At 36.5% G+C, this 12,511-nt stretch overlaps 1 protein-coding gene across 12 annotated transcripts in view; it reads right to left on the reverse strand.

The window, feature by feature from the left end:
• Window positions 1–12,511, reverse strand: part of SGMS2 (sphingomyelin synthase 2) — an 87,636-nt gene that overhangs the window by 31,308 nt on the left and 43,817 nt on the right. For 5 of the 12 annotated variants that reach the window (XM_064384025.1, XM_064384024.1, XM_064384023.1 and 2 more), the window contains 2 exons: window positions 7,070–7,217; window positions 2,031–2,098 (listed from right to left, as the gene is read on the reverse strand). The exons of the other annotated variants lie outside the window; for them this stretch is intronic. The gene's annotated coding sequence lies outside the window, so the exon portion shown is untranslated. The remainder of the gene's footprint in view (window positions 1–2,030; window positions 2,099–7,069; window positions 7,218–12,511) is intronic. 12 annotated transcript variants of the gene reach the window in all.

Below are 12,511 nucleotides of genomic sequence, written 5' to 3' on the forward strand. Positions count from 1 at the left end.
CTGTCTCTACCAAAAATACAAAAAATTGGTTGGGTGTGGTGGCACATGCCCATAATCCCAGCTACTTGGGAGGCTGAGGCATGAGAATCCCTCCAACCCAGGAGGCAGAGGTTGCAGTGAGCTGAGATTGCACCACTGCTCTCCAGCCTGGTGACAAAGCACAACTCTGTCCCCCTGTCCCCCCCCAAAAAAGTAGTATCAAATTAACAAGAAACTTCAATCTGAATAGAAATTGCAGAATCTCAATAATTCCTATCAAAGGTTATGGTTTCAAAAAATGGGAAAAGGCCATGTGATCGATACTCATGGCTACAGAAAAAGATGGAGGTATGGCAGGCCCACGTCCATGAGTTCCCATGGCAGTTCAGATCTGAAGCTCACTGACGGCAACTGCAGAGGTGACTGAGCGTAGACATGGGCTCCAGTAGAAGGCTTAGAAATACTTTGTGTTCCAGATTTGTAAGTGTGCCTGGTGGTGCATACAAAGTGTTTAAGGTAAGATAGATTAAATGTGTTAATTTAAAAATTAAGAGATTTTATCTACAGTTCATTATAGTTTTAATAATTAAAATAATTTAATCTGTTCAAGATAGATGAAAATCACTGATCAAAGAAAACATGTTCTTGCATTTATAAACTGCAATAAGGAATAATAGACATTTATACATTGAGCTTAAAGGTTTAAGAAAAACCAGGTCTTGAAACAGAATTGTATTGAATTGAGTATCAGTTGAAACAATCAGCTGATGAATTTAACAGACACAAGAGCTTTCTTAGACCTTAAAAAAGAAAATTCTGTCACTCTAAAGCCATTTAAAAATCAACTTATAGAGTAAAATAGTCACAACGTAATAGTTCTCAGTAAATCTTACTTATATGGCAGGTCCTATGCTTGTGGATTATCTAATTAATCACTATAACAACCCTAGGAAATATTGTTAGCCAGATTTTTTTTTTAAATGAAACAATCAAAGAGATAACACACAGGATGGGAGAAAATATTTGCAAACTATCTATCTGACAAGAGATTAATAACCAGAATATGTAAGGAGCTCAAACAACAGGGAAAAAAATCTAATAGTCTGAGTAAAAAATAAGCAAAAGTTCCGAAAAGACATTTCTTGAAAGATAAATGGCAAACAGATATATGAAAAGGGGCTTAACATCATTGATTATCACAGAAATACAAGTCAAAACTACAATGAGATAATCATCCCACCCCAGTTAAAATGGCTTCTATCCAAAAGATAGCCAGTAATGAATGTTGGTGAGGATGTAGAGACAGGGGAATCCTTGTACACTGTTGGTGGGAATGTTAGTAAAGCCACTACGGAGAACGGTATGGAGGGACCTCAGAAAACTAAAAATAGAGCTACCATATGATCCAGCTATCCCACTGCTGGGTATATATCCAAAAGAAAAAAAAATCAACATATCAAAGAGATATCTTCACTCTCATGTTTACTGCAAGATTATTCACAATTGCCAAGATTTGGAAGCAACCTAAGTGTCCATTGACAGATGGACAGATAAAGAAAATGTAGTGCACATACACAATGGAATACTATTCAGCCATAAAAAAGAATGAGATCTCATCATTTGCAACAACACAGATGGAACTGGGCCGGGCACGGTGGCTCATGCCTGTAATCCCAGCACTTTGGGAGGCTGAGGCAGGCGGATCACAAGGTCAAGAGATCGAGACCATGGTGACACCCCATCTCTACTCAAAAATACAAAAATTAGCTGGGCGTGGTGGCGCGCACCTGTGGTACCAGCTACTCGGGAGGCTGAGGCAGGAGAATTGCTTGCACCCGGGAGGTGGAGGTTGCAGTGAGCCGAGATCACGCCACTGCACTCCAGCCTGGTGCCTGGCAACAGAGCAAGACTCTGTCTCAAAAAAAAAAAAAAAAAAAAAAAACAGTCAACAACAGCATTAGTGAAAAAGATTGAGTCAATCAATTATGAACTTGTTTTTTTCATTTCTTAAATTTCAGCTTTTATTTTAGATCGGGGTATAGGTTTGTTACCTGGGTATATTGTGTGGCACTGAGGTTTTCTAGATTGCAATACAGGCAATTCTTCAGTCTTTGTAAATCTGTAAAAATCAGTATAAACTTAGAAAAAAATTTAACTTATAATTCACCGTTATTGTGGGGAAAAAAATTTCCCTATCATCCAAATCTGCCATTTAATTATAGTTAATGTTACTATTAACTATAGTAACTATATAGGGAAATTTCCCTATTTAGGGAAATTTTTTAACAGACTCCTTTTAACAGACACTATATTAAATCTGTAAAACAGGTAGGTATATCATTTTATCCAGTTTAGCTTAGAAATCTCATGCCCATAAAGCTTTTCCTAAACACCAAGACATCATAGCTTTTTGTTTTGTTTTTTGTTTTTGAGACAGAGTCTCACTCTGTCACCCAGGCTGGAGTGCAGTGGCATGATCCTGGCTCACTGCAACCTCAGCCTCCCAGGTTCAAGCGATCCTCATACCTCAGCCTCCCGAGTAGCTGGGATTACAGGCCTGCCATCATGCCCAGCTAATTTTTGTATTTTTAGTAGAGACGGGGTTTTGCCTTGTTGGCCAGGTTGGTCTCGAACCTCTGGCCTCAAGTGATCCACCCATCTCAGCCTCCTAAATTTCTGGGATTACTGGTGTGAGCTACTGTACCCGGCCAGTTTTTTCTTATTAACAGTGTTAGAATTTAACTTGTTTGTAAAATTATTTCCATTCAAAATGGGGAGGTACCAATATGCTTACGGATGTGAGGGTGCTTTGTGAGTGATAGGATTCTATTTCAGAAGCACCCACAAAATTTATTAAGCATTTTTACTAACAAGTTCTTGAAAACAGATAGACAATCCACTGCTTACCAAAAAGTTATCATGCATTTCTGAAATACTTTCCCAACAAAAGTAATATTGAAAAGAGTCCTTGTCAGATCATTACAAGTTTTTATACTGCCACTAAGTCCTACATCTTTTGTAGTATGATAGGATTTTTAATTTGGGAAATGGGAAAGCTTGAAGGCATCTTGATGACACTTTCTTCTGAGAATGGCTTGGTGTAAAAAAAAAAAAAAATTAAAGTTAAACATATAATTGAAAAATCAGCTACCAGTAGCTGTACTTCTGAACTTTAGGGGAGATATGCTTGGGTAGAGGACAGATATTTTGATTTCTGGTACTTATTTTCCATCCTATATTAAGGCAGATTGGACTACTTTGGTTTTATATCCAGTTTTTATAAGAAGAGAAAGATACAGACTGTCAGAGACAGGAAGTAATTAGTGGTTATCTGAGAATGCAGGTGGGAATGGCAGTGACTGCAAGTGGGCTGGAAGTTTCTTTTTGGGGTGACAGAAATGTTCTAAAATTAGTAATAGTGGCTGCATAATTCTGTAAATTTATTAAAAACCATTTCATTTTACCCTTAAAACAATTTAATTTTATAATATTGAGTTATCACTCAATTAAGCTGTTAAAAAAGGTATAGGCCACCAGGTGCGGTGGCTCATGCCTGTAATCCCAGCACTTTGGGAGGCTGAGGCAGGTGGATCACTTGAGCCCAGGAGTTCAGGAACAGCCTGGACAACATGACAAAACCTTGCCTCTACTAAAAATACAAAAATTATCCAGGTGTGCTGGGGCATGCCTGTAATCCCAGCTACTCAGGAGGCTGAGGCCAATCGCTTGAACCTGGGAGGCAGAGGTTGCAGTGAGATGAGATTGTGCCACTGCACTCCAGCCTGGGTGACAGAGAGAGACTTGGTCTCAAAAAATAAAAAATAAAAAAATAGCCCATGAAGATAAATTATTTCTAAAGAACTAGAAAAGCAAGCCCATACTCTCTTACTAACTTCCGGGCTCACTTATTCCTTTAAAAGTATTGTACTTACCAGCTGAGCACTTCTTTTGCAGTGACTCTGAAATAACACATATTTCTAAGTTTTCTACAGATAAAATCAAGAACCACCTAATGAAAAGCACACCTGTTTATTTGTGTAAACTATGTTCTAAAAATAAACTTGTATCTAAACAACATGAATTGACAAAAAAAAGATGGATTTTCTAACAAAATTCATAAAAATTTACCATGAGAGGTTAAAAGGGGGAAAATTGGTCTGTTTTATTTCTCACTAAAAAAAAAAAAAAATGGCCAGGTAGACCATTTAATACTTGTTGAAATGAATACAATACTTACTCACAGCAAATATTAGCTGTACAAATTTGAAAACAATAAACTGTGGAACTGAGAGTATCTCACAAGCAGGGATAATCAGCAGTCCACAGTGTAGCATATAGAGATGGTGGAAGACTGCTCACCTGTGTCAACTGTTTCTGCCTTAATCACACTGATATAATAAAGTGCCTTCAATAAAACTGGAAGTTCCACAAGATATTTTAAAATCTGACTTCTTTTCGTAGACATTTCCTAGCTCTGAGGCTTTCCATTGGTGACTGGAAAATTTGATGATCAAAACTGATTCTTAGCAGATTTTGGAAAGAGAGAAATTGCAACCCTGGGATTGTGAAGCTAAAGCTCTCAAGAAGGAAAAGAATCTTAGAAGATGGAATTGTAGCAGAAGTCACTTTAATAATCCATGGTGCAATATGGAACATGCAATAAGGTGAATGAACTGACAAATTAAAAAAACAAATGAGTAAATAAACAGGTAGGCAGGTAGATTAGCTGGATAGGTAGGTATGTTACTGGAAAGATACACAGGGTTACCCAGACCCTGAAGATAGAAGACTGTAAAACAAGGTCAAAGACTAGCGGATATTTAAAATAATTCTTCACATTTCTTTTCAGATATACCCTAAATCAGAGGTTCTCAAAGTTATGAGATTGGGGAGCATATCATGCATTTGAGCTGTTCCCAAATGTTGGTTTATGCTTGCTCTCAACCTCTTTTCCCCAGCTCCATTCTTCACACATCTAGAGTTTCTGTAGGGTGGGGAATAGGGGACTCCCCAGATAGAGTCTTCCTTCCTGATGTAGGTGTTTTCGGTGTTTAGTAGAAAGAGCGAGGCTGAGGTTGGGCACAGTGGCTCACGCCTGTAATCCCAGCACTTTGGGAGGCCGAGGCTGGTGGATCACAAGGTCAGGAGATCGAGACCATCCTGGCCAACATGGTGAAACCCATCTCTACTAAAAATAAAAAATTAGCCAGGCATGGTGGCATGTGCCTGTAGTCCCAGCTACTCCGCAGGCTGAAATTTTCTAGTTTCCACCTCTTTCTGGACTTATTGCTAGTGAAGTATGACATACCCATGGCCTCTGAGAACAAGTTGGGTTAAAGGCTTATCTTTGTGTTAAAATGCTTATCTTCTTCAGCAGATCAACAAATCAAGTCACTATAATATAAACAGACATTTACACTTTCAATAACCTGAACTATCATTTTACTAATGAACAAAAAACTTTACAGGATAGATATGTGGTCACTAGAATCATTTCATGCAAGATAGACACGTGGTCACTAGAATCATTTCATACAACTCGCATTACCTGTTCCATGTTTAATGGTCAAACAAAAGCAGCTAGCACTTGTTTAGGCCCAACACCCTGGGGGCTTTATCTGCAAGGTTAAATATAACAGCCAAACTGAACAACAGTGATAATTATCTGCTTCTACATTCCTAGCTTTCCTTGTATACCCCAGAGATTTATATACCTAGAAACTGATTCTCTTAGGTTTTAATACCTTAGAGTTTAATTTACTCTGTAATAGGAGGCTGCATAGATTACCTATTGAATTGAGAGGTGTTGTAAAGCTTTAAAAAAATCCCATTTAGTTATTTTTGTTTTGTTTTGTTTAGACAGGGTGTCTCTCTCTCATCCAGGCTGCAGTAAACCCCTAGGCTCAAAGGATCCTCCTGCCATAGCCTCCAGAGTAGCTAGGACTACAGGTGCACAACACCATGCCAGCTAATTTTTTAAGTAATTTTTTTGTAGAAATATGGGTCTTGCTATGTTGCCCAGGCTGGTTTCACACTCCTAACCCCAAGTGATCCTCCCACCTCAGCCTCCTAAAATGTTGGGATTACGGGTGTGAGCCACCACACCCAGTCCCATTTAATAGTTTTAAAATAAGATATGTAAGACTTAAACTGGAGTTAATATTTTCTCTTAAGAATAATGGCTAGTCCAGGGAAGAAAGAAAAGCAAACCTGAGTCTAATAGTTTAACATTATATTCCCCAAACTACACAATACTTTCTAAATGAAGTAGAGATCTCCCTCTAAGTAAACAGATCATAATCAAAGTCAGCAGTATATTTCCTTGCCAATAACAAAAAATTTCCTAGATTTGGAAGCATAATCTTATTGCAGAAAAATCAGGATAAAAAAAGAAAAAAGTATAGTTCCCTTAAAATAACTTTATAATTCTCTGTTTTAATACAGCTCTTGTATTCCATGACCTTCAGATTATTTTAGAAATCCACATATTGATTGTTCCCTCTACCACATGGAGACCAGTGTATACATTTCATACTATTTCAAAAAAAAATTGCAAAGAATAAAACAGGCGACTGAAATAGATATTTAAAAATGACTTCTTGAAATATTGCTTGCTGTTTACTAGTGCATTAGAAGAGATATTATCACTCTGTTTTGACATTTAAGCAAAGTTGCCTTTAAGGAAAAATCTATAGAAATGAGTTAGATAATCCTGCTATAGTATGGAGATAAAGGCAGAGACTTGAGGAGAAACATTTAACCAGGTGCTTGCAGCTAGTACAGTTGGTGGTTATAGCTAAAGGCACATGCCTAAGAACAGGAAATGTACTCAATCCCCGTGCTCCTGCAGAAACGGCACCTGGATACACTTCAATGTCATTTCCCTGTACAAGTCTGACGTCTAGAATTAGACACTGATATTTATTTAAAATATAATGGGTTACTGGTTATTACATTTGTGCTCTGTGCTAACAAAATGAGTTCAAGAAATAGCTTAATACAGCCTGAGAAGTTTAAGGGCACACTTCCTAAAAGCAGGAATTGGGCTCCGAAAAATTATTAAGGAGAAGGAAGTTTCTAGAATCTGTACCTTGAGCAGTTTAGTTCCATTGCTTGCTGTGATTTACCAGGCCTTAGAAAAGGGCAATGTGAAGTGGGGAACGTGAGGGCTAGAAAGCTCCTCTTGTCCTGAAGTCCCGTGCTTCAGTCCACCTGCGTTCTTCAAGGTACAGCAGGGTCTTCATTATAAGGAAAGGAAAAAATAGAGAAAGGGAGACAACACAGAAGACCCAGAAAGAACTGTAAGTCCTCTGATCTTCATTCTCTTATGCCAACCACAAAAATGTTCCACAGATGAAGTAATACACAATGTAGATCATTCATATACAGTCTATACTATTTTCAGCTTCCATTAAAAAATGCAGGGCTATTTTTCTTTTCTTTTTTAACTTTTATTTTAAGTTCAGGGATACAAGTGCAGTCTTGTTGACCAGGTAAATGTATGACATGGGGGTTTACTGCACAGATTATTTCATCACCCAGGTATTAAGCCCAGCATCCATTAGCTATTCTCCCTGATGCTCTCCCTCCTCTTACTCTCCACCATGCAGTAGGTAGGCATCAGTGTATTTTGTTTCCCTCTATGTGTCCATGTGTTTTCATTATTTAGCTCCCACTTATAAGTAAGAACACGTGGTATTTGGTTTTCCGTTCCTGCGTTAGTTTGCAGAGGATAATGGCCTCCAGCTCCATCCATGTACCTGCACAGGACATGATCTCATTCTTTCTTATGGCTGCATAGTATTCCATGGTATCTATGTACCACATTTTCTTTATCTAGTCTATCACTAATGGGCATAGATTGATTCCATGTCTTTGCTATTGTGAATAGGGCTGCAATGAACAGAAGCGTGCATGTGTCTTTATAACAGAATGATTTATGCAGGGCTGTTTTTCCAGAGTTGCTTTTGCATGAGTCACTAAATAAGCCACTTCTTTCAAGTGGTATGAGATTGTGAAAAGGGATACCTTCTCTTAAGCCATTAAGGTCGTTATAATAGGCTCTAGGTTCTCCTAGAATTTAAACTGTTAGGTTGCTTTTAAATGTCTCTCGAAAGCACTTATTTGACCAATGCTTCCAATCAGGCTTCGGAGATTGGTTTCTGCAAATGACCTAATCATGATGATTTATGATCTTCAAATTTGGCTCTAGGAAGAGGGACCCAGATATTTCAACCTAACCCAACACTGCATTGAAGGAATAGGACACATGAGGTAGAGACACCAAGATAATGACTTAGAGATGAAATTTACCTAAAAGATTAGAATTGTGAATCTAATAGAATGACATCTAAACAATTTTAAGGAATACAGGTGACAATGATATTGATACTTAACATATACTTATAAAATATTTATCTGAGTTTTCATTTATTCTAATAAATCAAGGAAATGAAGAAACTGCCATAAAATGTAAATTTCCAAAATTTTCACTACAAAGTTTGTATACTTAAAAAAATTCACTTGGAAATAAATAAAAATTCACTGGAAATAAATAAATAAATAAGTAAATTGGGAATAAGTTTATTCACTATAGTACTTAAGTACTGTTTTAGATAATATTAGTGGCTTAGTATATGGATATTCATAATGGCTACCAACAGACACAGTCTCCTAGGGAAAAACAAGGTTCTTTAGAACTAAATCCCCATGTTGTTAGCTCTAGAGCAACTAAATTAATCCTTAACCTTCAGGGAATGATGCATTTCTCTCTTAAAACAGGCAGAACCAGCTCACTCAAGACTTTGATTTCCATTTGTGACCAACTATGCTGGTTCACAAAGGTGCAAAGCAAAGTTTCTAATAAAAAAATGTGTCTTTTGTTGCCTACTCTACTAAAGTAATGTCCCCTGTACGGAGCTTGAATAGTTCATCACAAGCTTTGGTGACTGCTGGCACAATAATGATCGTGGAGTGTCTATTTGCACACCATTAATTATGCTGTGATCCCCAGTGAACTGCCTGTTTTTCTTTTGCAAAAATCTAGAACAGGGTATACAGCTCTTATTTTGTATTTCTTTTATGTATATTATAACATAAAACATTTAGTTCCAGCGTATCCAAGCTGTCCCTTCAGAAGGTGATCAGAAGACAGAAATGAGTTTGGAAAAGAAAAGGGATAGCAGCACAAGAGTAAGAGTTTGTCAATGAAGCCTTAAAAGAAAATAAAAATGGGGAAAAGTAAAGGTAGACACTGGAGCTGCACTGAAATAGTTCTTAGGAGCCCAAAGTAAGACATGTTCTGTAAAAGTACCCTTTACAGGGGTACCAACCCTTGTCATTAAAATCCTGAGTATCTGGATGTAAAACCAAGTGTGGTGGGAGCTGTGAGCAGGTGCTCCTACACAGCAACGTGATATTAAAATTCTGCAGACTGAACTGTTTCTACTGTGGCAGCCATAAATCATATACACAACCACAATTAAAACTAATTTAACATGTGAAAAAGTCAGATACTCTATTTAGCAGGAACAGTTCACTATTATATGTAAACAAACAGACAGCATAAGTATATAAATTTTAGATTAATAATTTATAAAATATGAATATTTATACAATCAGAGCTTTCATTTCAGGCCTTGATGCTCATCTTTCTTTGCACATTAAGTCAGTTTTTCATTTTCATATTCTTTTCATATCCCTCATATATATATGAAGCCAAGTGATTTCAGGAATCTAAACCCTGAGAAAACATGGGGAACAGAGAAGAACTTCTGCTGTGATACCTACTTTTGCAGTGAGTAGAGAAACAGAAGATAAATTTGAGGTGAGCCAGAACTCATTTCTTTAATTCCTATTTGGAGCTGATTTCCCCCATACCTTCTCTGACAAATCATAGGCAAAAGAGTTCCTGTGACTAAATATCTCCCGATTACCCATAATAATAACTTCCTACAGACTGTCTCATTGACAAATTAGCACACAAGCTTCTACCCTATTCTGATTCATGGATAAGAAACACTGGAAAGTTATTTTGAAACAAATTCCATTACAATGTAATTTAAGCTGTAATCAGACAGGAGCATAAAAACTGCACTGAATTGCTGGTAGAATCATAAATTGGTACCATTCTTTTGAAAATCTCTTTGTAAACACGTGATGAGTTTTAGAAATGCTTCTATCTTTTGACATAGTAATTCTACTACTGTTCAGATTTTGAAATTGCAGATAAGTGATTCTGGATCTGTAAAATTGAAAAACCAGAACCACACTGTCCATCAAAATGCGACCAGTTTACATTATAAATAAATGTATATTATATAAATAAAATTGTGCTATATAAATTAAATGGTTACTGGAAAGGGTGATATTACATGGAACATTTACTTCACTTTTTATCTTTTTTGCATTGAAAAATAAATAAGCAGTATGTTTTAATTGTACTGCCTAGAAAGACAAAGGTGGTCGTTCTTATTCTTATTATTTTTTTTTAGAGAAGTCTCACTCTGTCACCAAGGCTGGAGCACAGTGGCACAATCATAGCTCACTGCAGCCTCTAACTCCTGGGCTCAAGCAATCCTGCCTTAGCCTTCTGAGTAGGTGGTACTACAGGTGCACAGTACTATCCTTGGCTAGGATAATGATTCATTCAATAACGTTAATAAGTGCCAACTATGTACTAGTCATTGTTCTAGGGGTACAATAGTTTTTAAAAAGTCACTTCCCTCATGGAGCTCGTATTCTGCTAATGTAAGACAATAATAAAGATTAAAAGTGCTACAAACACAAATAAAGCAGGATGGGGCATTGAAGTAACAGGGTGACTATTCAAACTAGGCTCACCAGGCTTATGAGGTAATACTCAATTTAAAATTTTTAAATGAACAATCATTGTCAGAAAGAAAAACCAGTGCACCATCAAGTCAAAAGAACATCAGGAACATCTATGTTCCAACCCACTGAGATCCAGTTACAGTAACTGCCCTCTAGAAACCTGTACTAATATAACTTTCTAAAACTAAAAAGATTCCTCTGAAAATGCTCCCACACTTACTCAATTATGGATTTTTGCCTTTGAGTTCTTTTCCTTTTATAATAGATCAAAATACTATGTGTACAGTATTCTAATGACACTGGTCATAATGGACTTTTATTTAATTGATCATCCCAGTGCTGTTTTTTAATAAGTATTTAATGCATATTAGGCTTTTTTAAAAAGGCTAAAGATGCAATATTACAAGCAGAGGAAGAATAAAAACAAAAGCATTATGTGGAGTCATACAAGTTAAGGCCATCAAATATCCAACAGGATTTCAGAAATCTATTTGACCTTCAATACAGAAATTTTTAGATTTTATCTTAAGTAAATGGGATAGAAGCTACAGGATAGAAAACTTTTAAAACTGTACCCTGGGTTGAATGCAAAAGAGTGACCAAACTCAAGATATCAGCACTTGCTGGTTAAATATGGAGCAATTGTTATACGATTGCTGATAGCCTAGAAGGTAAAGTAAATAACCAGCAAAGACAGAATTATTTATGTCCTCCTGTTCTGTGCAGAATTCTGTCGGAAGTGCTAAGGAAGGGAAGAGAAGAGAAGGCTGGCTCCTGTCCTCAAAGCATTTTTGATTCAGTAACTGCCTTTGCCCACCCCCACTTCCCAAGCAAAAGTCACTTAAAAAGAACAATAAGAGGTAAAAACTTTTACAAATTAGAAAACAGCCTGAAATAACATTTGAAGTTTAGTGAAACCATATGCCAGGTAGATATAAAAGTGAAAAGTAAATCCAAATTACGGAAATAGAATGGGAAAAAAGTGACTGGTTTTATATAAGGAGTTTTTAAAAAGTCTAGAATACATAGATAAAAACTGAAAATAAGATAAAAAATAAGTAAAACAGTCTCTCTCTTTGTTAATAGCTTTTTAAAATGCCAAGCTCCACCTATCAGTAGTGAATAGAAAATCAGCAAAGTAGTTATCCTCTTTGGTTTGGCACTGGTCTATCCATGGGAGTGAATGATCAGAACTATTTTCTAAAGGGTGAAATGGGCTTAGAAAAACACAGGATGATTAAAAGCACTGTCTCTAAACCTGAACATAATGCCAAGAGGTAGTCAGGAAACATTACAAACCCTATGTTCAATTAGCATTAGGAAGCTAAAAGATGTAATTTTATAATCTTATTTCCATTAAATCTAATTTTCATTGACGACACGATATAAATAAAAGTGCTTACCTATAAATAATCACTTTGAATTGCTTTTTAAAATATAAACATGCTGTCAAAAATTTATATTTAAAAATATCAAAGAATTATACTTCTTTGCTTCCCATGAAACAAAGCAACAGCCTAGAAAATGAGTTTTTGTTTTTATTGTTTCTAAAATTATCTCTTGCAGCATAACCTGCAGCAGTAAGCATAGGACACTGGGAGCCCATTTCCAAAGCTCATACTGAACCAAACAAGACCAAAAATGGCATTCTGGTTAATGTGTATCTATACTTCAGAGGCAACCTTAAAAATGGCAAAAG

Source organism: Aotus nancymaae, unplaced genomic scaffold, assembly GCF_030222135.1.
Source record: "Aotus nancymaae isolate 86718 unplaced genomic scaffold, 86718_ANA_hifiasm-v0.15.2.pri h1tg000033l, whole genome shotgun sequence".
Taxonomy (NCBI): Eukaryota; Metazoa; Chordata; class Mammalia; order Primates; family Aotidae; genus Aotus; species Aotus nancymaae.